This window comes from Pseudophryne corroboree, chromosome 8 (genome assembly GCF_028390025.1).
Source record: "Pseudophryne corroboree isolate aPseCor3 chromosome 8, aPseCor3.hap2, whole genome shotgun sequence".
Lineage (NCBI taxonomy): Eukaryota > Metazoa > Chordata > Amphibia > Anura > Myobatrachidae > Pseudophryne > Pseudophryne corroboree.
Window position 1 is genome coordinate 265,772,069 of NC_086451.1, and position 23,937 is coordinate 265,796,005.

Below are 23,937 nucleotides of genomic sequence, written 5' to 3' on the forward strand. Positions count from 1 at the left end.
CAACGCTCTGACGACATCCAAGGACTTTTGAAACTGCTTAGGTGTCAGAAGCCACTGGCACCACCACAGGTTGGTTGATATGGAAATAAGACACAACCTTTGGAAGAAAATGCTGACGTATCCGCAGTTCAGCTCTATCTTCATGAAAAATCAAATAAGGACTCTTGTGTGACAGAGCCCCTAATTCAGACACTCGTCTGCCTGAGGCCAAGGTCAACAGCATGACCACTTTCCAAGTGAGAAACTTCAACTCTACCTCTTGTAGAGGCTCAAACCAGTCCGATTTAAGGAACTGCAACACCACATTAAGATCCCATGGCGCCGCAGGAGGCACAAAGGGAGGTTTGATGCGCAGAACCCCCTTCACGAACGTCTGGACCTCAGGAAGGGAAGTCAACTGATTCTGAAAGAAAATGGACAAGGCCAAAATTTGGACCTTGATAGACCCTAATCTCAAGCCAGCATCCACACCCGCCTTTAGAAATAGGAGAAGACGTCCTAATTTAAACTCCACCACAGGAGACTTCTTGGATTCACACCAAGATACATATATTCTCCAAATACGATGGTAATGTTTGGACGTTACAACTTTCCTGGCAAGAATAAGTGTGGGAATGACTTCATTGGGAATACCCTTACGGGCTAGGATCTGGCCCTCAACAGCAATGCCATCAAACGCAGCCGCGGTAAGTCTTGATAAACAAACAGCCCCTGCTGAAGCAGGTCCTCGCAAAAAGGAAGAGGCTGAGGATCTTCCAGTAATAACGCCTGAAGATCTGGATACCAAGCCCTCCTTCGCCAGTCTGGAGCAATGAGATTTGCTCGAACCCTTGTTCTTCTGATGATCTTGAGAGCTTTTGGTATTAGTGGAAGTGAAGGGAACAGATACACCGACTGAAACACCCACTGGGTCACCAGTGCAACCACTGCTATTGCTTGTGGGTCTCTCGACCTGGAACAATATTTCTGAAGCTTCTTGTTGAGATCTGATGCCATCATATCTACTTGAGGAACGCCCCAACTATCTGCTACCTCTGCAAAGACTTCTGGGTGGAGGCCCCATTCTCCTGGATGGAGATTGTGTCTGCTGAGGAAGTCTGCTTCCCAGTTGTCCACTCCCGGAATGAAAATTGCAGACAGAGCTTTTGCATGTCTTTCTGCCCAGAGGTGTATCTTTGTCACCTCTGCCATTGCCGTTCTGCTTTTTGTTCCACCCTGGCGGTTTATGTAAGCTACTGCCGTTACATTGTCTGACTGGATCTGTATGGGACAACCTTGAAGAAGGTGTGCCGCTTGATGAAGGCTGTTGTACACAGCTCTCAATTCCAGAATGTTTATGTGAATGAGTACTTCTTGACTTGACCATCGTCCTTGGAAGCTTTCCCCTTGCGTGACTGCTCCCCAACCTCGGAGGCTTGCATCTGTGGTCACCAGGATCCAAGTTTGAATCCTGAACCTGCGTCCCTCCAGGAGGTGAGAACTTTGAAGCCACCACAAGAGTGAAATACTGGCTTTTGTTGACAGGATTATCCTCCGGTGCATGTGTAGGTGCGATCCGGACCACTTGTCCAGTAGGTCCCATTGGAACACCCTGGTGTGGAATCGGCCAAATTGTAGAGCCTCGTAGGCTGCTACCATCTTCCCCAGCAGGCGGATGCACTGATGAATCGATACGCGTGCTGGTTTTAAAACTTGTTTGACCATCCTCTGGATATCCAGAGCCTTTTCCACCGGTTGGAATACTTTCTGTGCTTCCGTGTCCAATATCATTCCCAGAAATGATAACCTCATTGTGGTTTCCAATTGTGATTTTGGAAGGTTTATGATCCAACCTTGCTGTTGAAGCACCATCAGGGAAAGTGCAATGTACTGCACTAGTTTCTTCCTGGATCTCGCTTTTATGAGGAGATCGTCCAAGTATGGTATGACTTTGACTCCTTTCTTGCGAAGAAGGACCATTATCTCTGCCATCACCTTGGTGAAAATTCTCGAAGCCGTGGAGAGCCCGAAAGGCAATGTTTGGAACTGGTAGTGGCAGTCCTGCATCGCAAATCTCAGGTATGCCTGATGCGGCGGGTAGATGGGAACATGTAAATAAGCATCTTTGATGTCCATCGATACCAGAAATTCCTATTCCTCCAAGCTGGAGATCACCGCTCTCAGGGATTCGATCTTGAATTTGAACCTTTTCAAATAAAGGTTCAGAGTCTTTAGGTTTAAAATTGATCTGACCGAGCCATCCGGTTTCGGCACTACAAACAGGCTTGAATAAAACCCTTTTTCCTGTTGTGACACAGGAACTAAGGAAATTATGTTGTCTTGACATAATTTCTGTATTGCGTTCAGCACTTTTGCTCTGTCCTGAACAGAAACTGGTAAGGCTGATTTGAAAAATCGGCATAGGGAAAGGTCCTGAAATTCTAATTTACACCCTTGGGATACTATCTGCAATAGCCAAGGATCCAGATCTGAGTGAACCCAGACCTGTCTGAAAGACAGTAGACGAGCCCCCACCCGATCGTACTCCCGCAGGGGAGCCCCAGTGTCATGCTGAGGTTTTAGCAGAAGTAGCTGTAGACTTCTGCTCCTGCGAGCCTAATGGTATTGTAGATTTTTTACCTCTTCCTCACCCTCTTCCTGCAAAGAAGGGCGTACCCTTTGCCTTTTTGGACTTGTTGGGCCGAAAGGATTGCATCATATGAGAATGAAATCCTTTCCTAGGTGGAGCAGCTGCAGAAGGCAGAAATGCTGACTTGCCTGATGTAGTTGTTGAAATCATGGCATCCAGCTTGTCTCCAAAGAGGGCTTCTCCATTGTAAGGAAGCCCCTCAATATTCTTTTTTGATTCTGCATCAGCATTCTATTGGCGGATCCACAGCGCCCTGCGGGCTGAAATCGCCATAGCGGAGGATCTTGAACTCAGCAACCCAATATCCTTCATAGCTTCAACTATGTAACCTGCAGCATCTTTGATATGGCCGAGAGTTAGGACTATTTCATCCCTTTCAACTGTGTCTATGTTAACAAGCAAGTTGTCAGACCATTTTTCCACAGCGTTACCTACCCAGTACCCACACACAAGCAATGGTGGGCCTGAGCACCGTTCCCTTAGCCGTATATATGGATTTTAGGGTTGTTTCTAATTTACGGTCAGCTGGATCTTTTAAAGACGCTGAACCAGAGGCTGAAGGAGGAAAAGTCACACCTGCTTTTTATTTAATTTAAAATAATCCTTTTCCTCTGGGACCAGTGTTGTTTCAGGAAACTCCAACTCTTCCTTTATAGCAACTATAATACATTGTATGGTTTTGGCTAATTTGGGGTCTACCCCTCTCAAATCCCCAGTGTCGACGTCAGAGTCGGAATCTGTGTCTGTGTCCCCTTGCATTATCTGGGCCAGAGACCTTTTCTGGGAACTGGGTGGGACCCGAGTGGATAATATGGAGGGGTCAGTAAACAGTGCATCCTCCACAGACTGCCTCCAATATTGAGTCTGTTGTTCAGACTCAGAGAATTTCTTTGCAAGCATTGACATTCTTTTGCAACATTCTCACCCACTCCAGCTCCTTCTGAGAGGGAAGGGCCACCACATTACCCTCTTGTACATCCTGGGAAGAACCCTCCCCAATGTCTGACATGTTACACACTTGTACACACGCACACACACACACACACACACACACACACACACACACACCCCTATCACACAGGGGAGCTATTGGGGACAGACCCACACTAAAGTCTGTCAGAGAGACACAGAGGGATTTGCAAGTCCACACACTGCGCCTTATTGTGAATTGTGGAAATATTGGGGATAATTCCAAGTTGATCGCATCAGGAAATTTTTTAGCAATTGGGCAAAACCATGTGCACTGCAGGGGGGGCAGATATATCATTTGCAGAGAGAGTTAGATTTGGGTGGGTTATTTTGTTTCTGTGCAGGGTATATACTGGCTGCTTTATCTTTACACTGCAAATTAGATTGCAGACTGAACACACCCCACCCAAATCTAACTCTCTCTGCACATGTTATATCGGCCTCCCCTGCAGTGCACATGGTTTTGCCCAATTGCTAAAAAATTTCCTGCTGCGATCAATTTGGAATTACCCCCATTACCCACTTACAGCGCATATACCAATAATAGGCCCACAGACCTAATTATAATGAACACTCTCTGCCCCTTCTATAACACCCTGTACTTGCATCAGCGTTGTCATGAGGAGAAACAGCGTTCAGGAGCTTCACACTGGAGTTTCTGCAGGAGAAAATGGCACCCAGTGAGTGTTCTGGCAAGTCTGAGGAGAAGCCCCGCCCTTCAGCCTCAGCAATGTAATATTTATACTGACTGGGGATGGCACATCAGCGGCTGTACATGTATGTACCCTTTTTGCCAGTGAGAGTAAGGTTTTAAAACATGCCCTCAGAGCGCGCCCCCCCCCCCCCCCCCCGCGCGCTCTGCACCCTTGTGCTGAGATACAAGTCGCGCAGCATCCCGCTTGCGCGTGTACCTATATGCTGCCAACGATGACCGGAGGATCCCCTCTCTGCAGGACTCTGGTAATATACTCACCAGTCTTCTGACTTCTGGCGCTGTTAGGGGGTGGCGGCAGTGCTGTGGGAGTGAACGCTGGCCAGGCTTGGGCTGTGTTCAGTACCCTGCAGGAGCTAATGGTGTCCTGTCAGCGGAAGCAGAACCATTAACTAATTGAGAAGTTGGTTTCTACTTCCCCCCCTAAGTCCCACAAAGCAGGGAAGCTGTTGCCAGCAGCTTACCTGTAAAATAAAAAACCTAAGAATGTCTTTTTCCAGTAAAGCTCTGTAGAGCTCCACTAGTGTGCATGCAGTCTCCTGGGCACATTTTCTAAACTGAGGTCTGGAGCAGGGGCATAGAGGGAGGAGCCAGTTCACACTGTTGAAAAGTCTTAAAGTGCTGAAGGCTCCTGCGGAACCGTCAATACCCCATGGTACTAAAATGGACCCCAGCATCCTCTAGGACGTAAGAGGAAATAAAAAGAAGAAAATAATGAGTCGTAGTGACTCATACTTTTCTTCTTTTGGTTTTTGTCCTCATGTGAATCACAAATGTTTCTCCACTTAAATCTTGAAAACAAGAGAACACACAAATGCAGCAGTAATGGAAGTGCCATTTATTTTCTTTGTCTTTTTATGCATAAGCTTACAATGAAAGTGAGAAACAAATCATCTATAAATAAATACACTGCATTCTCCCATTCTCTTAGTGGAGAGCTTTTAGAGGATTTTATGGTGTTGTAGCAAGCGTTTGTACTAGTCAGGTGAGAGAAAATAATGACACTTTGAAAGCTAAAATATACAACTGTTTCTAGGTTTTATGGCATTCTAAGAGCTTGAATACATGTTTTTGGTATCCCTATAATCAGGAGAAATGTAAGATTGTGTAGTCACGCTCTACCACGCCCCTTTTGGGGGGCACACCTTTGGCACTCGCTATCACTATTTAAAATATTGGGGTTTGTGGTGCTCTTTCTGGCACATGGCACCAAAATGTCTAGTTACGCATCTGCCTCCCATCTAAAATCCAGTGAGGGCCCCCTGCTAACATTGAGACCAGCTCCAGGCAAACTGAGATGGATTACATTATAGCAGCGATATACAAACAGTGGGGTTCCCACTGTAATAAGGAGATCAAAAGCTGTAATATTGTGACTAACCCAATCTGTCTAGCTTAGTGCTTACAGGTGAAACTCAGAAAATTAGACTATTGTGCAAAAGTTAATTTATTTCAGTAATTCAATTTAAAAGGTTAAACTAATATATTATACAGACTCATTACATGCAAAGTGAGATATTTCAAGCCTGTATTTGTTATAATTTTGATGATTAAGGCTTACAGCTTAAGAAAACCCCAAATCCAAATTTTTAGAAAATTAGAATACAGAAAATCAATAAAAATAGGATTTTAATTACCCACCAGTAAATCCTTATTTAGTAACTTGGGGTATAGACGGGACCACTAGGAGCCATGGGCACTTTAAGAATTTGATAGTGTGCGCTGGCTCATCCCTCTATGCCCCCCCCCCCCCACCAGACTCAGTCTAGGAAACTGTGCCCGAGGAGACGGACATACTTTGAGAGAAGGATAGATAAGGAGCGTGGTGAGATTACGAACCAGCACACACAAACAAGATGACAGCCATGATAAGCAAACTTGAAACCAGGAACAGCCACAGCTGAACCAAACAACATTACTGAACCAAGCAACAGTGCAGGAAGAACGAAGCACCGTGCGGGCACCCAGTATCCCCTACGGACTACGAGAAAAGGATTTACCGGTAGTTAATTAAAATCCTATTTTCTCTTACGTCCTAGGGGATACTGGGAATCCATTTAGTACCATGGGGAAGTACCAAAGCTCCCAAACCGGGTGGGAGAGTGCTGAAGTTCCTGGAGAACTGATTGACCAAACTGAAGGTCCTCAGAGGCCAAAGTATCGAACTTGTAAAACTTAGCAAACGTGTTTGAACCTAACTAAGTAGCTGCTCAGCAGAGCTGTAAAGCCGAGACACCCCAGACAGCCACCCAAGAAGAACCCACCGACCTAGTAAAGTGGGCCTGTACAGACTTTGGAACTGGCAAGTCTGCCATGGAATAAGCATGCTGGATAGTGAGCCTGATCCAGCGACCAATTGACTGCTTCGAAGCAGGACACCCAATTTTATTGGGATCAGAGAGAACGAACAGCGAGTCCGATTTCCTGTGACGAGCTGTTCTCTTTACATACACCTTCAAAGCCCTCACAACATCCATAGACTTTGAAGTAGCAGAGGTGTCCGTAACAACTGGAACCACAATAGGTTGGTTGATGTGAAATGCGGACAACCCCTTAGGAAGAATTTGCTGTTGAGTCCTGAGTTCAGCTCTGTCCTCATGGAAAATTAAGTAGGGGCTCTTGTAAGACAATTCCCCCAGCTCCGACACATGTCTTGCTGAAGCCAAGGCCAGCAGTGTGACGGTCATCCACGTAAGGTACTTTACGTCAATCTCCTGTAACGGTTCAAACCAATCTGACTGAACTAAGTGCAGAACCAAACTGAGATCCCAAGGGAGGTATAAAGGGAGGTTGGATGTGCAAAACACCCTTCAGGAATGTCTGGACCTCAGGGAGAGAAGCCAATTGTTTTTTAAAGTAAACAGACAAGGCCAAAATTTGGACTTTAATGGAGCCTAGACATAGGCCCACATCCACTCCCGACTGCAGAAAAAGCAGGAAACGTCCCAGATGAAATTCCACCGCAGAATATTGTCGGCTTTCACACCAAGAAACATAGTTCTTCCATATATACGGTGGTAATGTTTAGACGTTACCCCCTTCCTGGCTTGGATCATAGTCAGATGACCTTGTCAGTGTCACGAACCGATCACTCACCTCTGTGGGTTCTGGGGTCCGTCCGTTGCAGGCGCGGTTGCTCGAGGTGCTGTGTGGCCGTATGGGGACACGGCATGGTCAGTAGCAGAGGTGATGCAGGTTCTGGGAGCCGGGAGTGCGGAGACCAAATGGCCAAAGGCACTGCTGTGTGTCTGCAGTATAGGAGGCCAAATGAGCACCTGAGAGCACTTGTGAAACACCTGTGGGTAAGTGTTAGCCAATCCTGTGCTTGTGCTGCCTTTAAGTAGGCTGGGATTATGTTACTCTGAGACAATGCTTTTTTGTAGCTACTCTGTACCCTAGCTCTGTGCTCTCTCCATGGTTTTCTGTGTGATTCCAGTGGTCCAGATATCGCCTCCGCTCCTAGAGGTCTGCCTGCAGTCTTCACTGCAAAAGATCCACCAGCTCCCTGCTGTGCTGTCAGCCAATCACTCTCCCAGTGGCAACAAGTGGATTTCCAGAGTCTTGTGAGAGGTTACCCTGTCTGCCTGCTTCAATCACACAGCCTTTGGAAGATTCTACTAAACTTAGGTGCTCGTTTAATCAGCTCTCAGTTTAACTCATTCTTCACCATTGTCGTCTGCTGCAGGTTCACAGTGCTTCAAGTGTTATCTTCACAAAGTGTTCTACTCAGTATTGTATTTTAATTGTTGCTGCAATCAAGGACAATTCTTCACAGCCTTCCAGTTTAACCTTTAAGCATCAGTAAAAGTCTCTACATTTATTCATTTATGTCTACAATATCCAGTTAACACTCTTTACAGTTTGGCACCAGTCATTGCTTCATTTGGACAATTCTTCACAAGCCTGTTTAAACTCAGTTCTATGAACATTTCTTCAATGCATCTTTAAGACTGTTCCTGCTTATCATTATACCATTCCTTGCAATACGTCAGTATATATATATATATAGTGACTAATAATTGTCATTTAACTCCTTACTGGAATTGTTGCCTTTAATAAATATCTGAAACTGAACTTTCTTCGTCCTCCCTGCTTTCATCATACACCAGCACCTGCACCTTAGATCTAGCTAGAAGGGCCTTGCATGAAACCTTCCGTACTGAAGCGCCTCATAAGAGGCCACCATTTTCCCCAGAAGACGAATGCACAGATGCACCGAGATCCGGGTTGGCTTCAGGACAGCCCAAACATTTGACTGGATTACCATAGCCTTTTTCAAGGGAAGAAGCACTCTCTGAGACTCTGTGTCCAGTATCATTCCCCGGAAAGGAAGCCTCTGTGTTGATTCCAGGTGAGATTTTGGTAAGTGCAGAATCCACCCGTGATCTAGGAGTAACCTGGTTAAGAGGCCTATGCTGTCCAACAACCGCACCCTGGACGGTGCCTTTATCAGAAGATCGTGCAGGTATGGAATTATGTTCACTCCTTGTTTATGGAGTAGAAACATTATCTCTGCCATCACTTTGGTGAACACTCTCGGTGCCGTGGAGAGACCAAATGGCAGGGACTGGAACTGGTAGTGACAGTCCTGCAGTGCAAACCGTAGATAAGCCTGCTGAGGCGGCCAGATCGGAATGTGAAGGTACGCATCCTTGATATCCAGAGACATTAGGAATTCCCCCTCCAGACCTGAGATCACCGCTCTCAGAGACTACATCTTGAATTTGAACACTCGTAGGTACCGAACCGTCCGGTTTCGATAATACAAACAAGTTGGAATAATACCCCTTCTTTTGCAGAAGAGGTGGGACTGGAACAATGACCTAAGTTTGTACCAGTTTTTGAATGGCATCCTGTAAAGTTATACTTGCCTCTTGTGAAACTGGTAAGCCTGATTTGAAGAATCTGTGAGGTGGGAGCTCCTGGAACTCCAGTCTGTAGCCCTGGATAATAAGATCTATGACCCAGGGATCCTGGCACAAACTTGTCCAGATGGGACTGAATAAATTTAGTCGGGCTCCCACCTGCCAGTCTTCCAGGCATCGCGGTCCACTGTCATGCTAAAGGTTTTGAGGAAGCAGAGCTTGAGCTCTGTTCCTGTGAACCGGCAGTTGCCGGTTTGCGTGTTTTACCTCTAGTGCCTCTGGTGGCTGTAGAAGAACCTCTGGGATTGCCCCTAAACTTGGCCGTCCGAAAGACTGTAAATTGGGACCTGAGTAAGCCTTCCTAGCTGGGGGAGCTGCAGAAGGAAGATATGTGGACTTACCACCAGTAGCTTTGGAGATCCATTTGTGTAGTTCATCTCCAAATAAGACTTCTCCTGTGAAGGATAGGCCTTCCACGCCTCACCTGGAGTCTGTGTCAGCAGTCCACTGGCGTAGCCAAAAGCCTCTGTGTGCTGACACTGCCATAGCAGTGGTGCGTGCATTAAGCAAGCCTATTTCTTTTATGGATTCCACCATAGAGTTTGCAGAGTCCTGGATATGTTGCAGGAGTAAAATAATCTCCCCTTGTGGAAAGGTATCTAACCCCTCAATTAGGTTACCCGACCATTTAGCAATGGTGCTTGAAATCCACCCACATGCTATAGTGGGTCTCTGGGCCACCCCAGTAGCTGTATACAAGGATTTGAGTGTGCTTTTAATTTTATGATCAGCCGCGTCTTTCAGGAAGGCTGCACCCGGGACAGGCAATACAATTTTTCGTGACAGCCTGGATACTGATGCATCCACTATCAGTGGATTTTCCCATTTTTTTTTTATCCTCAGGAGGAAAAGGAAAAGATGATAACAACCGTTTAGGGATTAACCCATGGATCTTCAAACAGGGTATTTAGTTCCTTTGACACAGGAAAAGTGGCTGAGGATTTATTTTTTATATTAAAATAAGTATCCTCACTCTCCTCTGTCACCGTATCAAGGCTATGCAGAACTTCTCCGATAGCCTCAATGAGAGCCTCTATTTCCTGTGACAGAGTACCTTCCCCCACCTCTGAGTCCACCTCCCCCTCCTCCATGTCTGACCCCCTCATCATCAGAGTCAGGCTGGAGGATATGGGCCAAAGTATGTTTTTGCGGACAAATGGCAGGGGACTGAGATGCTGGTTTGGGCACTGAGTTTCTTTTCATAAACTCAGTCATAGATTGTCTTTAGTATTGCATCTCTTTTTCATTATGGGGCAATTTCGTAGAAATGTTGGAAATCATTCCCCTAATGGAGTCCAGCCATGTTGATTCTGCCCTGCTAGCCTGGGAAGGGAACCTACACTGAGCACACACTAGTGAACCCCCTGGAAAAGAGGAACACTGTGCCTTACATGAAACACACTCTTTGCCTGACATACTGTAACAGTGACAGCACATACACACAGGGAAAGGTTAAATTCACAATTAACAGAGGCAGAACTCTGGGAGGCAACGGAGTCATCTGCCGCCGGGCTCCTGTTCTGAAGGGGGGCACCTCTCCTCCTATACTGTGACACCATTGAATTAAGTTAATTGATAGCAGCCACTATCTGTTCAGGGGCCAACTTCCTCACTGGTTCCTGCACCTTACAAATCACACCCTCTTTATTATACACATTTTACAAGTGTCACACCCGGGATTAGAAACCAAAACCTATTACACTGGAAGCAGACACCTTACTGATGAAGCGATTTGCTCCTGTATAGGAAATATGAGAATTTTAACTATATGAAGTTACTTCTCTGACAATTACACATAACTTCATATAGTTATAATTCTCATGCTTCCTCTACAGGAGCAAATAGCTCCATCAGTAAAGTGTCTGCTGTTAGTGTAACAGGTCATGGGTTCTAATGCTGGGTATGACTGCTAAGAAATGTGTAATTTAAAATAAAAGACAATTAAATGTATAAATACAGTATATACATTTTTTTCAGAACACTCCACACACACACACACACACAAATATTTATCTTGATATAGGAAATAGGGGTACACCAATATTTATCTTGCCTTCGGGCAACTGGGACGAAGTTACGCCACTGACAATTAACCCACAAAGAGCCCTTCCAGGGAGACACAGAGAGAGTATGGAGCCAGCACACAGCGCCCTTACCGCTAATGCCAAGCTTAGCCAGGTCGCAGACTAAGTACCTAGATTAGAGATTTAGTACACTAATAACCGCTCCCCACTGGTATGACACCCTGGTACCGCTGAGGTAATCTGGAGTCTCTCCGGAGGAGCTGCGCATCCCTGTCAGTCAGCATCTGTGTCAGCTGCAGAGGGAAAATGGCGCTGGTGAGCTGCTGGATCCGCTCATAGTAAAAACCCGCCCTTTCTATGGTGCATGGTCTTCCCTCTCTTTTTTATACTGGCTTTTGTGTCTGAGTGCATAAAATGGAGACAGACTTCTTTTATGGCTTTGTTGCCAGTCTGGGTACTGTGTCCACTGTTCAGCGTCCGTGTCCTTACACAGCGGTAGACGCAGTCCGCCCCATTCAGTAGCCATGCGTCTCCGTACCCTCATGCCACCATAATGGCCAGCGACCCGCTAACCGGGACGCCGGCTTAGTACTCACCACTCTTTCTTCTGGCTCTGTTAGGGGCGGCAGCGTGCTGCGGGAATGTATGTTTGCCGTGGTGAAGCTTGTGCATAGTTCCCTCAGTAGCTAGTATCCTGTCAGCGGGGAACAGGACCATTAACCCTGAGAGAGGTTGGGCGCCCCCCTCCCCCACCCCCACCCCCTCCCCCACAAGTTCCACAAAGCAGGCCAGCTGGTACCATCCAGTCCTGCCTGAAAACAACAAACACAGAAAATAAATGCAGAAAACACTTCATTAGCTTCCAGAGATGTGAACGGCTCCTCCCAGCACATTTTCTAAACTGAGTCTGGTGGGGGGGCATAGAGGGAGGAGCCAGCGCACACTATCAAATTCTTAAAGGGCCCATGGCTCCTAGTGGACCCATCTATACTCCATGGTACTAAATGGTTTCCCAGTATCCCCAAGGACTTAAGAGAAAAAAGGATTTTAAATACAGACATGTCGGCCCCCTGAAAAGTATAATCATGCATATGTGCTCAATACTTGGTTTGGACCCCTTTTGCATGAATTACTGCCTCAATGCGGTGTTGCATGGATTCTATCAGACTGTGGCACTGCTGAGGTGTTATGGAAGACCAGGATGCTTCAATAGCGGCCTTCAGCTCTTCTGCATTGTTCGGTCTCATGTCTCTCATTTTTCTCTTGGCAATGCCCCATGGATTCTCTTTGGGGTTCAGGTCAGGCGAATGTGGGGGAGCTTCACAAGGAGTGGACTGAGGTTGGAGTTAGTGCATCAAGAACCAGCACACACAGACGGATCCTGGAAATGGGCTTCAGAAGTCGTATTCCTCTTGTCAAGAGCTCCTGAACAAAAAACAACGTCAGAAGCGCCTTACCTGGGCTAAAGAAAAAAAGATCTGGTCTGTTGCTCAGTGGTCCAAAGTCCTCTTTTCTGATGAGAGCAAGTTTTGCATCTCATTTGGAAACCAAGGTCCCAGAGTATGGAGGAAGACTGGAGAGGCACACAATCCAAGATGCTTGAAGTTCAGTGTGAAGTTTCCACAGTCTGTGTTGATGTGGGGAGCCATGTCATCTGCTGGTGTTGGTCCACTGTGCTTTATTAAGTCCAGAGTCAATGCAGCCGTCTTCCAGGACATTTTAGAGCACTTCATGCTTCCTTCAGCAGACAAGCTTTATGGAAATGCTGACTTCATTTTCCAGCAGGACTTGGATCCTGCCCACACTGCCAAAAGTACCAAAACCTGGTTCAATTACCGTGGGATTACTGTGCTGGATTGGCCAGTAAACTCGCCTGACCTGAACCCCAAAGAGAATCTATGGGGCATTGCTAAGAGAAAGATGAGAGACATGAGACTGAACAATGCAGAAGAGCTGAAGTCCGCTATTGAAGCATCCTGGTCTTCCATAACACCTCAGCAGTGCCACAGGCTGATAGAATCCATGCCACGCCACATTGAGGCAGTAATTCATGCAAAAGGGGCCCAAACCAAGTACTGAGTACATATGCATTTCTGTATTTAAAATCCTTTTTTTATTGATTTTATGTAATATTCTAATTTTCTGAGATTTGGGGTTTTCTAAAGCTGTAAACCATAATCATCAAAATTATAACAAATAAAGGCTTGAAATATCTCACTTTGCATTAGAGATGAGCGCCGGAAATTTTTCGGGTTTTGTGTTTTGGTTTTGGGTTCGGTTCCGCGACCGTGTTTTGGGTTCGACCGCGTTTTGGCAAAACCTCACCGAATTTTTTTTGTCGGATTCGGGTGTGTTTTGGATTCGGGTGTTTTTTTCAAAAAACCCTAAAAAACAGCTTAAATCATAGAATTTGGGGGTCATTTTGATCCCAAAGTATTATTAACCTCAAAAACCATAATTTCCACTCATTTTCAGTCTATTCTGAATACCTCACACCTCACAATATTATTTTTAGTCCTAAAATTTGCACCGAGGTCGCTGTGTGAGTAAGATAAGCGACCCTAGAGGCCGACACAAACACCGGGCCCATCTAGGAGTGGCACTGCAGTGTCACGCAGGATGTCCCTTCCAAAAAACCCTCCCCAAACAGCACATGACGCAAAGAAAAAAAGAGGCGCAATGAGGTAGCTGACTGTGTGAGTAAGATAAGCGACCCTAGTGGCCGACACAAACACCGGGCCCATCTAGGAGTGGCACTGCAGTGTCACGCAGGATGGCCCTTCCAAAAAACCCTCCCCAAACAGCACATGACGCAAAGAAAAAAAGAGGCGCAATGAGGTAGCTGACTGTGTGAGTAAGATAAGCGACCCTAGTGGCCGACACAAACACCGGGCCCATCTAGGAGTGGCACTGCAGTGTCACGCAGGATGTCCCTTCCAAAAAACCCTCCCCAAACAGCACATGACGCAAAGAAAAAAAGAGGCGCAATGAGGTAGCTGACTGTGTGAGTAAGATAAGCGACCCTAGTGGCCGACACAAACACCGGGCCCATCTAGGAGTGGCACTGCAGTGTCACGCGGATGTCCCTTCCAAAAAACCCTCCCCAAACAGCACATGACGCAAAGAAAAAAAGAGGCGCAATGAGGTAGCTGACTGTGTGAGTAAGATAAGCGACCCTAGTGGCCGACACAAACACCGGGCCCATCTAGGAGTGGCACTGCAGTGTCACGCAGGATGTCCCTTCCAAAAAACCCTCCCCAAACAGCACATGACGCAAAGAAAAAAAGAGGCGCAATGAGGTAGCTGACTGTGTGAGTAAGATAAGCGACCCTAGTGGCCGACACAAACACCGGGCCCATCTAGGAGTGGCACTGCAGTGTCACGCAGGATGGCCCTTCCAAAAAACCCTCCCCAAACAGCACATGACGCAAAGAAAAAAAGAGGCGCAATGAGGTAGCTGACTGTGTGAGTAAGATAAGCGACCCTAGTGGCCGACACAAACACCGGGCCCATCTAGGAGTGGCACTGCAGTGTCACGCAGGATGTCCCTTCCAAAAAACCCTCCCCAAACAGCACATGACGCAAAGAAAAAAAGAGGCGCAATGAGGTAGCTGACTGTGTGAGTAAGATAAGCGACCCTAGTGGCCGACACAAACACCGGGCCCATCTAGGAGTGGCACTGCAGTGTCACGCAGGATGGCCCTTCCAAAAAACCCTCCCCAAACAGCACATGACGCAAAGAAAAAGAAAAGAAAAAAGAGGTGCAAGATGGAATTGTCCTTGGGCCCTCCCACCCACCCTTATGTTGTATAAACAAAACAGGACATGCACACTTTAACCAACCCATCATTTCAGTGACAGGGTCTGCCACACGACTGTGACTGATATGACGGGTTGGTTTGGACCCCCCCCAAAAAAGAAGCAATTAATCTCTCCTTGCACAAACTGGCTCTACAGAGGCAAGATGTCCACCTCATCATCATCCTCCGATATATCACCGTGTACATCCCCCTCCTCACAGATTATCAATTCGTCCCCACTGGAATCCACCATCTCAGCTCCCTGTGTACTTTGTGGAGGCAATTGCTGCTGGTCAATGTCTCCGCGGAGGAATTGATTATAATTCATTTTAATGAACATCATCTTCTCCACATTTTCTGGATGTAACCTCGTACGCCGATTGCTGACAAGGTGAGCTGCGGCACTAAACACTCTTTCGGAGTACACACTTGTGGGAGGGCAACTTAGGTAGAATAAAGCCAGTTTGTGCAAGGGCCTCCAAATTGCCTCTTTTTCCTGCCAGTATAAGTACGGACTGTGTGACGTGCCTACTTGGATGCGGTCACTCATATAATCCTCCACCATTCTTTCAATGTTGAGAGAATCATATGCAGTGACAGTAGACGACATGTCCGTAATCGTTGTCAGGTCCTTCAGTCCGGACCAGATGTCAGCATCAGCAGTCGCTCCAGACTGCCCTGCATCACCGCCAGCGGGTGGGCTCGGAATTCTGAGCCTTTTCCTCGCACCCCCAGTTGCGGGAGAATGTGAAGGAGGAGATGTTGACAGGTCGCGTTCCGCTTGACTTGACAATTTTCTCACCAGCAGGTCTTTCAACCCCAGCAGACTTGTGTCTGCCGGAAAGAGAGATCCAAGGTAGGTTTTAAATCTAGGATCGAGCACGGTGGCCAAAATGTAGTGCTCTGATTTCAACAGATTGACCACCCGTGAATCCTTGTTAAGCGAATTAAGGGCTCCATCCACAAGTCCCACATGCCTAGCGGAATCGCTCCGTGTTAGCTCCTCCTTGAATGTCTCCAGCTTCTTCTGCAAAAGCCTGATGAGGGGAATGACCTGACTCAGGCTGGCAGTGTCTGAACTGACTTCACGTGTGGCAAGTTCAAAGGGCATCAGAACCTTGCACAACGTTGAAATCATTCTCCACTGCACTTGAGACAGGTGCATTCCACCTCCTATATCGTGCTCAATTGTATAGGCTTGAATGGCCTTTTGCTGCTCCTCCAACCTCTGAAGCATATAGAGGGTTGAATTCCACCTCGTTACCACTTCTTGCTTCAGATGATGGCAGGGCAGGTTCAGTAGCTTTTGGTGGTGCTCCAGTCTTCTGTACGTGGTGCCTGTACGCCGAAAGTGTCCCGCAATTCTTCTGGCCACCGACAGCATCTCTTGCACGCCCCTCTCGTTTTTTTAAAAATTCTGCACCACCAAATTCAAGGTATGTGCAAAACATGGGACGTGCTGGAATTTGCCCATATTTAATGCACACACAATATTGCTGGCGTTGTCCGATGCCACAAATCCACAGGAGAGTCCAATTGGGGTAAGCCATTCTGCGATGATCTTCCTCAGTTGCCGTAAGAGGTTTTTAGCTGTGTGCGTATTCTGGAAAGCGGTGATACAAAGCGTAGCCTGCCTAGGAAAGAGTTGGCGTTTGCGAGATGCTGCTACTGGTGCCGCCGCTGCTGTTCTTGCGGCGGGAGTCCATACATCTACCCAGTGGGCTGTCACAGTCATATAGTCCTGACCCTGCCCTGCTCCACTTGTCCACATGTCCGTGGTTAAGTGGACATTGGGTACAGCTGCATTTTTTAGGACACTGGTGACTCTTTTTCTGAGGTCTGTGTACATTTTCGGTATCGCCTGCCTAGAGAAATGGAACCTAGATGGTATTTGGTACCGGGGACACAGTACCTCCAACAAGTCTCTAGTTGGCTCTGCAGTAATGATGGATACCGGAACCACGTTTCTCACCACCCAGGATGCCAAGGCCTCAGTTATCCGCTTTGCAGTAGGATGACTGCTGTGATATTTCATCTTCCTCGCAAAGGACTGTTGGACAGTCAATTGCTTGGTGGAAGTAGTAAAAGTGGTCTTACGACTTCCCCTCTGGGATGACCATCGACTCCCAGCAGCAACAACAGCAGCGCCAGCAGCAGTAGGCGTTACACGCAAGGATGCATCGGAGGAATCCCAGGCAGGAGAGGAATCATCAGAATTGCCAGTGACATGGCCTGCAGGACTATTGGCATTCCTGGGGAAGGAGGAAATTGACACTGAGGGAGTTGGTGGGGTGGTTTGCGTGAGCTTGGTTACAAGAGGAAGGGATTTACTGGTCAGTGGACTGCTTCCGCTGTCGGCCAAAGTTTTTGAACTTGTCACTGACTTATTATGAATGCGCTGCAGGTGACGTATAAGGGAGGATGTTCCGAGGTGGTTAACGTCCTTACCCCTACTTATTACAGCTTGACAAAGGGAACACACGGCTTGACAAATGTTGTCCGCATTTCTGGTGAAATACTTCCACACCGAAGAGCTGATTTTTTTGGTATTTTCACCAGGCATGTCAACGGCCATATTCCTCCCACGGACAACAGGTGTCTCCCCGGGTGCCTGACTTAAACAAACCACCTCACCATCAGAATCCTCCTGGTCAATTTCCTCCCCAGCGCCAGCAACACCCATATCCTCCTCATCCTGGTGTACTTCAACACTGACATCTTCAATCTGACTATCAGGAACTGGACTGCGGGTGCTCCTTCCAGCACTTGCAGGGGGCGTGCAAATGGTGGAAGGCGCATGCTCTTCACGTCCAGTGTTGGGAAGGTCAGGCATCGCAACCGACACAATTGGACTCTCCTTGTGGATTTGGGATTTCGAAGAACGCACAGTTCTTTGCGGTGCTACTGCTTTTGCCAGCTTGAGTCTTTTCATTTTTCTAGCGAGAGGCTGAGTGCCTCCATCCTCATGTGAAGCTGAACCACTAGCCATGAACATAGGCCAGGGCCTCAGCCGTTCCTTGCCACTCCGTGTGGTAAATGGCATATTGGCAAGTTTACGCTTCTCCTCCGACAATTTTATTTTAGGTTTTAGAGTCCTTTTTTTACTGATATTTGGTGTTTTGGATTTGACATGCTCTGTACTATGCCATTGGGCATCGGCCTTGGCAGACGACGTTGCTGGCATTTCATCGTCTCGGCCATGACTAGTGGCAGCAGCTTCAGCACGAGGTGGAAGTGGATCTTGATCTTTCCCTAATTTTGGAACCTCAACATTTTTGTTCTCCATATTTTAATAGGCACAACTAAAAGGCACCTCAGGTAAACAATGGAGATGGATGGATACTAGTATACAATTATGGATGGACTGCCGAGTGCCGACACAGAGGTAGCTACAGCCGTGGACTACCGTACTGTACTGTGTCTGCTGCTAATATAGACTGGTTGATAATGAGATGTAGTATGTATAAAGAAGAAAGAAAAAAAAAACCACGGGTAGGTGGTATACAATTATGGACGGACTGCCAAGTGCCGACACAGAGGTAGCTACAGCCGTGGACTACCGTACTGTACTGTGTCTGCTGCTAATATAGACTGGATGATAATGAGATGTAGTATGTATAAAGAAGAAAGGGAAAAAAAACCACGGGTAGGTGGTATACAATTATGGACGGACTGCCGAGTGCCGACACAGAGGTAGCTACAGCCGTGGACTACCGTACTGTGTCTGCTGCTAATATAGACTGGTTGATAATGAGATGTAGTATGTATAAAGAAGAAAGAAAAAAAAAACCACGGGTAGGTGGTATACAATTATGGACGGACTGCCGAGTGCCGACACAGAGGTAGCTACAGCCGTGGACTACCGTACTGTACTGTGTCTGCTGCTAATATAGACTGGATGATAATGAGATGTAGTATGTATAAAGAAGAAAGAAAAAAAAACCACGGGTAGGTGGTATACAATTATGGATGGACTGCCGAGTGCCGACACAGAGGTAGCTACAGCCGTGGACTACCGTACTGTACTGTGTCTGCTGCTAATATAGACTGGATGATAATGAGATGTAGTATGTATAAAGAAGAAAGAAAAAAAAACCACGGGTAGGTGGTATACAATTATGGACGGACTGCCGAGTGCCGACACAGAGGTAGCTACAGCCGTGGACTACCGTACTGTGTCTGCTGCTAATATAGACTGGTTGATAATGAGATGTAGTAAGTATAAAGAAGAAAGAAAAAAAAAACCACGGGTAGGTGGTATACAATTATGAACGGACTGCCGAGTGCCGACACAGAGGTAGCTACAGCCGTGGACTACCGTACTGTACTGTGTCTGCTGCTAATATAGACTGGTTGATAATGAGATGTAGTATGTATAAAGAAGAAAGAAAAAAAAAACCACGGGTAGGTGGTATACAATTATGGACGGACTGCCAAGTGCCGACACAGAGGTAGCTACAGCCGTGGACTACCGTACTGTACTGTGTCTGCTGCTAATATAGACTGGATGATAATGAGATGTAGTATGTATAAAGAAGAAAGGGAAAAAAAACCACGGGTAGGTGGTATACAATTATGGACGGACTGCCGAGTGCCGACACAGAGGTAGCTACAGCCGTGGACTACCGTACTGTGTCTGCTGCTAATATAGACTGGTTGATAATGAGATGTAGTATGTATAAAGAAGAAAGAAAAAAAAAACCACGGGTAGGTGGTATACAATTATGGACGGACTGCCGAGTGCCGACACAGAGGTAGCTACAGCCGTGGACTACCGTACTGTACTGTGTCTGCTGCTAATATAGACTGGATGATAATGAGATGTAGTATGTATAAAGAAGAAAGAAAAAAAAACCACGGGTAGGTGGTATACAATTATGGATGGACTGCCGAGTGCCGACACAGAGGTAGCTACAGCCGTGGACTACCGTACTGTACTGTGTCTGCTGCTAATATAGACTGGATGATAATGAGATGTAGTATGTATAAAGAAGAAAGAAAAAAAAACCACGGGTAGGTGGTATACAATTATGGACGGACTGCCGAGTGCCGACACAGAGGTAGCTACAGCCGTGGACTACCGTACTGTGTCTGCTGCTAATATAGACTGGTTGATAATGAGATGTAGTAAGTATAAAGAAGAAAGAAAAAAAAAACCACGGGTAGGTGGTATACAATTATGAACGGACTGCCGAGTGCCGACACAGAGGTAGCTACAGCCGTGGACTACCGTACTGTACTGTGTCTGCTGCTAATATAGACTGGATGATAATGAGATGTAGTATGTATAAAGAAGAAAGAAAAAAAAAACCACGGGTAGGTGGTATACAATTATGGACGGACTGCCGAGTGCCGACACAGAGGTAGCTACAGCCGTGGACTACCGTACTGTACTGTGTCTGCTGCTAATATAGACTGGATGATAATGAGATGTAGTATGTATAAAGAAGAAAGAAAAAAAAACCACGGGTAGGTGGTATACAATTATGGACGGACTACCGAGTGCCGACACAGAGGTAGCTACAGCCGTGGACTATCGTACTGTGTCTGCTGCGACTGGATGATAAATAATGATATAAAAAATAAGATTTTACTTACCGATAAATCTATTTCTCGTAGTCCGTAGTGGATGCTGGGACTCCGTAAGGACCATGGGGAATAGCGGCTCCGCAGGAGACAGGGCACAAAATAAAAGCTTAAAGATCAGGTGGTGTGCACTGGCTCCTCCCCCTATGACCCTCCTCCAAGCCTCAGTTAGGATACTGTGCCCGGACGAGCGTACATAATAAGGAAGGATATTGAATCCCTGGTAAGACTCATACCAGCCACACCAATCACACCGTACAACTTGTGATCTGAACCCAGTTAACAGTATGATAAACGCAAAGGAGCCTCTGAAAAGATGGCTCACAACAATAATAACCCGAATTTTTGTAACAATAACTATATACAAGTATTGCAGACAATCCGCACTAGGGATGGGCGCCCAGCATCCACTACGGACTACGAGAAATAGATTTATCGGTAAGTAAAATCTTATTTTCTCTGACGTCCTAGTGGATGCTGGGACTCCGTAAGGACCATGGGGATTATACCAAAGCTCCCAAACGGGCGGGAGAGTGCGGATGACTTTGCAGCACCGAATGAGAGAACTCCAGGTCCTCCTCAGCCAGGGTATCAAATTTGTAGAATTTAGCAAACGTGTTTGCCCCTGACCAAGTAGCTGCTCGGCAAAGTTGTAAAGCCGAGACCCCTCGGGCAGCCGCCCAAGATGAGCCCACCTTCCTTGTGGAATGGGCTTTTACTGATTTTGGCTGTGGCAATCCTGCCACAGAATGTGCAAGCTGAATTGTACTACAAATCCAACGAGCAATCGTCTGCTTAGAAGCAGGAGCACCCAGCTTGTTGGGTGCATACAGGATAAAACAGCGAGTCAGATTTTCTGACTCCAGCCGTCCTGGAAACATATATTTTCAAGGCCCTGACAACGTCAAGCAACTTAGAGTCCTCTAAGTCCCTGGTAGCCGCAGGTACCACAATAGGTTGGTTCATGTGAAAAGCCGAAACCACCTTAGGTAGAAATTGAGGACGAGTCCTCAATTCCGCCCTGTCAGAATGAAAAATTAAGTAAGGGCTTTTATATGATAAAGCCGCCAATTCTGACACACACCTGGCTGAAGCCAAGGCTAACAGCATCGATACCTTCCATGTGAGATATTTTAAGTCCACAGTGGAAAGTGGTTCAAACCAATGTGACTTTAGAAAACTCAACACCACATTGAGATCCCAAGGTGCCACTGGAGGCACAAAAGGAGGCTGTATGTGCAGCACCCCTTTTACAAATGTCTGAACTTCAGGTACTGAAGCCAGTTCTTTCTGGAAGAAAATCGACAGGGCCGAAATTTGAACCTTAATGGACCCCAATTTTAGGCCCATAGACAGTCCTGTTTGCAGGAAATGAAGGAAACGACCCAGTTGAAATTCCTCTGTAGGGGCCTTCTTGGCCTCACACCACGCAACATATTTACGCCAAATGCGGTGATAATGTTTTGCGGTTACGTCCTTCCTGGCTTTGACCAGAGTAGGGATGACTTCTTCTGGAATGCCTTTTTCCCTCAGGATCCGGCGTTCAACCGCCATGCCGTCAAACGCAGCCGCGGTAAGTCTTGGAACAGACAAGGCCCCTGCAGTAGCAGGTCCCTTCTTAGAGGTAGAGGCCACGGTTCGTCCGTGAGCATCTCTTGAAGTTCCGGGTACCAAGTCCGTCTTGGCCAATCCGGAACCACGAGTATAGTTCTTACTCCTCTCCTTCTTATGATTCTCAGTACTTTTGGTATGAGAGGCAGAGGAGGGAACACATACACTGACTGGTACACCCACGGCGTTACCAGAGCGTCCACTGCTATTGCCTGAGGGTCCCTTGACCTGGCGCAATATCTGTCCAGTTTTTTGTTTAGACGTGACGCCATCATGTCCACCTTTGGTTTTTCCCAACGGTTTACAATCAGGTGGAAGACTTCTGGGTGAAGTCCCCACTCTCCCGGGTGAAGGTCGTGTCTGCTGAGGAAGTCCGCTTCCCAGTTGTCCACTCCCGGAATGAATACTGCTGACAGTGCTATCACATGATTTTCCGCCCAGCGAAGAATCCTTGCAGCTTCTGCCATTGCCCTCCTGCTTCTCGTGCCGCCCTGTCTGTTTACGTGGGCGACTGACGTGATGTTGTCCGATTGGATCAACACCGCCTGACCCTGAAGCAGAGGTTTTGCTTGACTTAGGGCATTGTAAATGGCCCTTAGTTCCAGAATGTTTATATGAAGAGACGTTTCCAAGCTTGACCACAGGCCCTGGAAATTCCTTCCCTGTGTGACTGCTCCCCAGCCTCTCAGGCTGGCATCCGTGGTTACCAGGATCCAATCCTGAATGCCAAATCTGCGGCCCTCTAGTAGATGAGCACTCTGCAGCCACCACAGGAGAGACACCCTTGTCCTTGGCGACAGGGTTATCCGCTGATGCATCTGCAGATGCGATCCGGACCATTTGTCCAGTAGATCCCACTGAAATGTTCTTGCATGGAATCTTCCGAATGGAATCGCTTCGTAAGAAGCCACCATTTTCCCCAGGACCCTCGTGCACTGATGCACTGAGACCTGTCCTGGTTTTAGGAGGTTCCTGACTAGCTCGGATAACTCCCTGGCCTTCTCCTCTGGGAGAAACACCTTCTTCTGGACTGTGTCCAGAATCATTCCTAGGAACAGTAGACGTGTCGTTGGAATCAGCTGCGATTTTGGAATATTTAGAATCCACCCGTGCTGACGTAACACTACCTGAGATAATGCTACTCCGACTTCTAACTGTTCCCTGGATCTTGCCCTTATCAGGAGATCGTCCAAGTAAGGGATAATTAAAATGCCTTTTCTTCGTAGAAGAATCATCATTTCGGCCATTACCTTGGTAAAGACCCGAGGTGCCGTGGACAATCCAAACGGCAGCGTCTGAAACTGATAATGACAGTTTTGTACTACAAACCTGAGGTACTCTTGGTGAGAAGGGTATATCGGGACGTGGAGATAAGCATCCTTGATGTCCAGAGACACCATATAGTCCCCTTCTTCCAGGTTTGCTATCACTGCTCTGAGTGACTCCATCTTGAATTTGAACCTTTTTATGTAAGTGTTCAAGGATTTCAGATTTAAAATTGGTCTCACCGAGCCGTCCGGCTTCGGTACCACAAACAGCGTGGAATAATACCCCTTTCCTTGTTGCAGGAGTGGTACCTTGATTATCACCTGCTGGGAATACAGCTTGTGAATGGCTTCCAAAACTGCCTCCCTGTCGGAGGGAGACTTTGGTAAAGCAGACTTCAGGAAACGACGAGGGG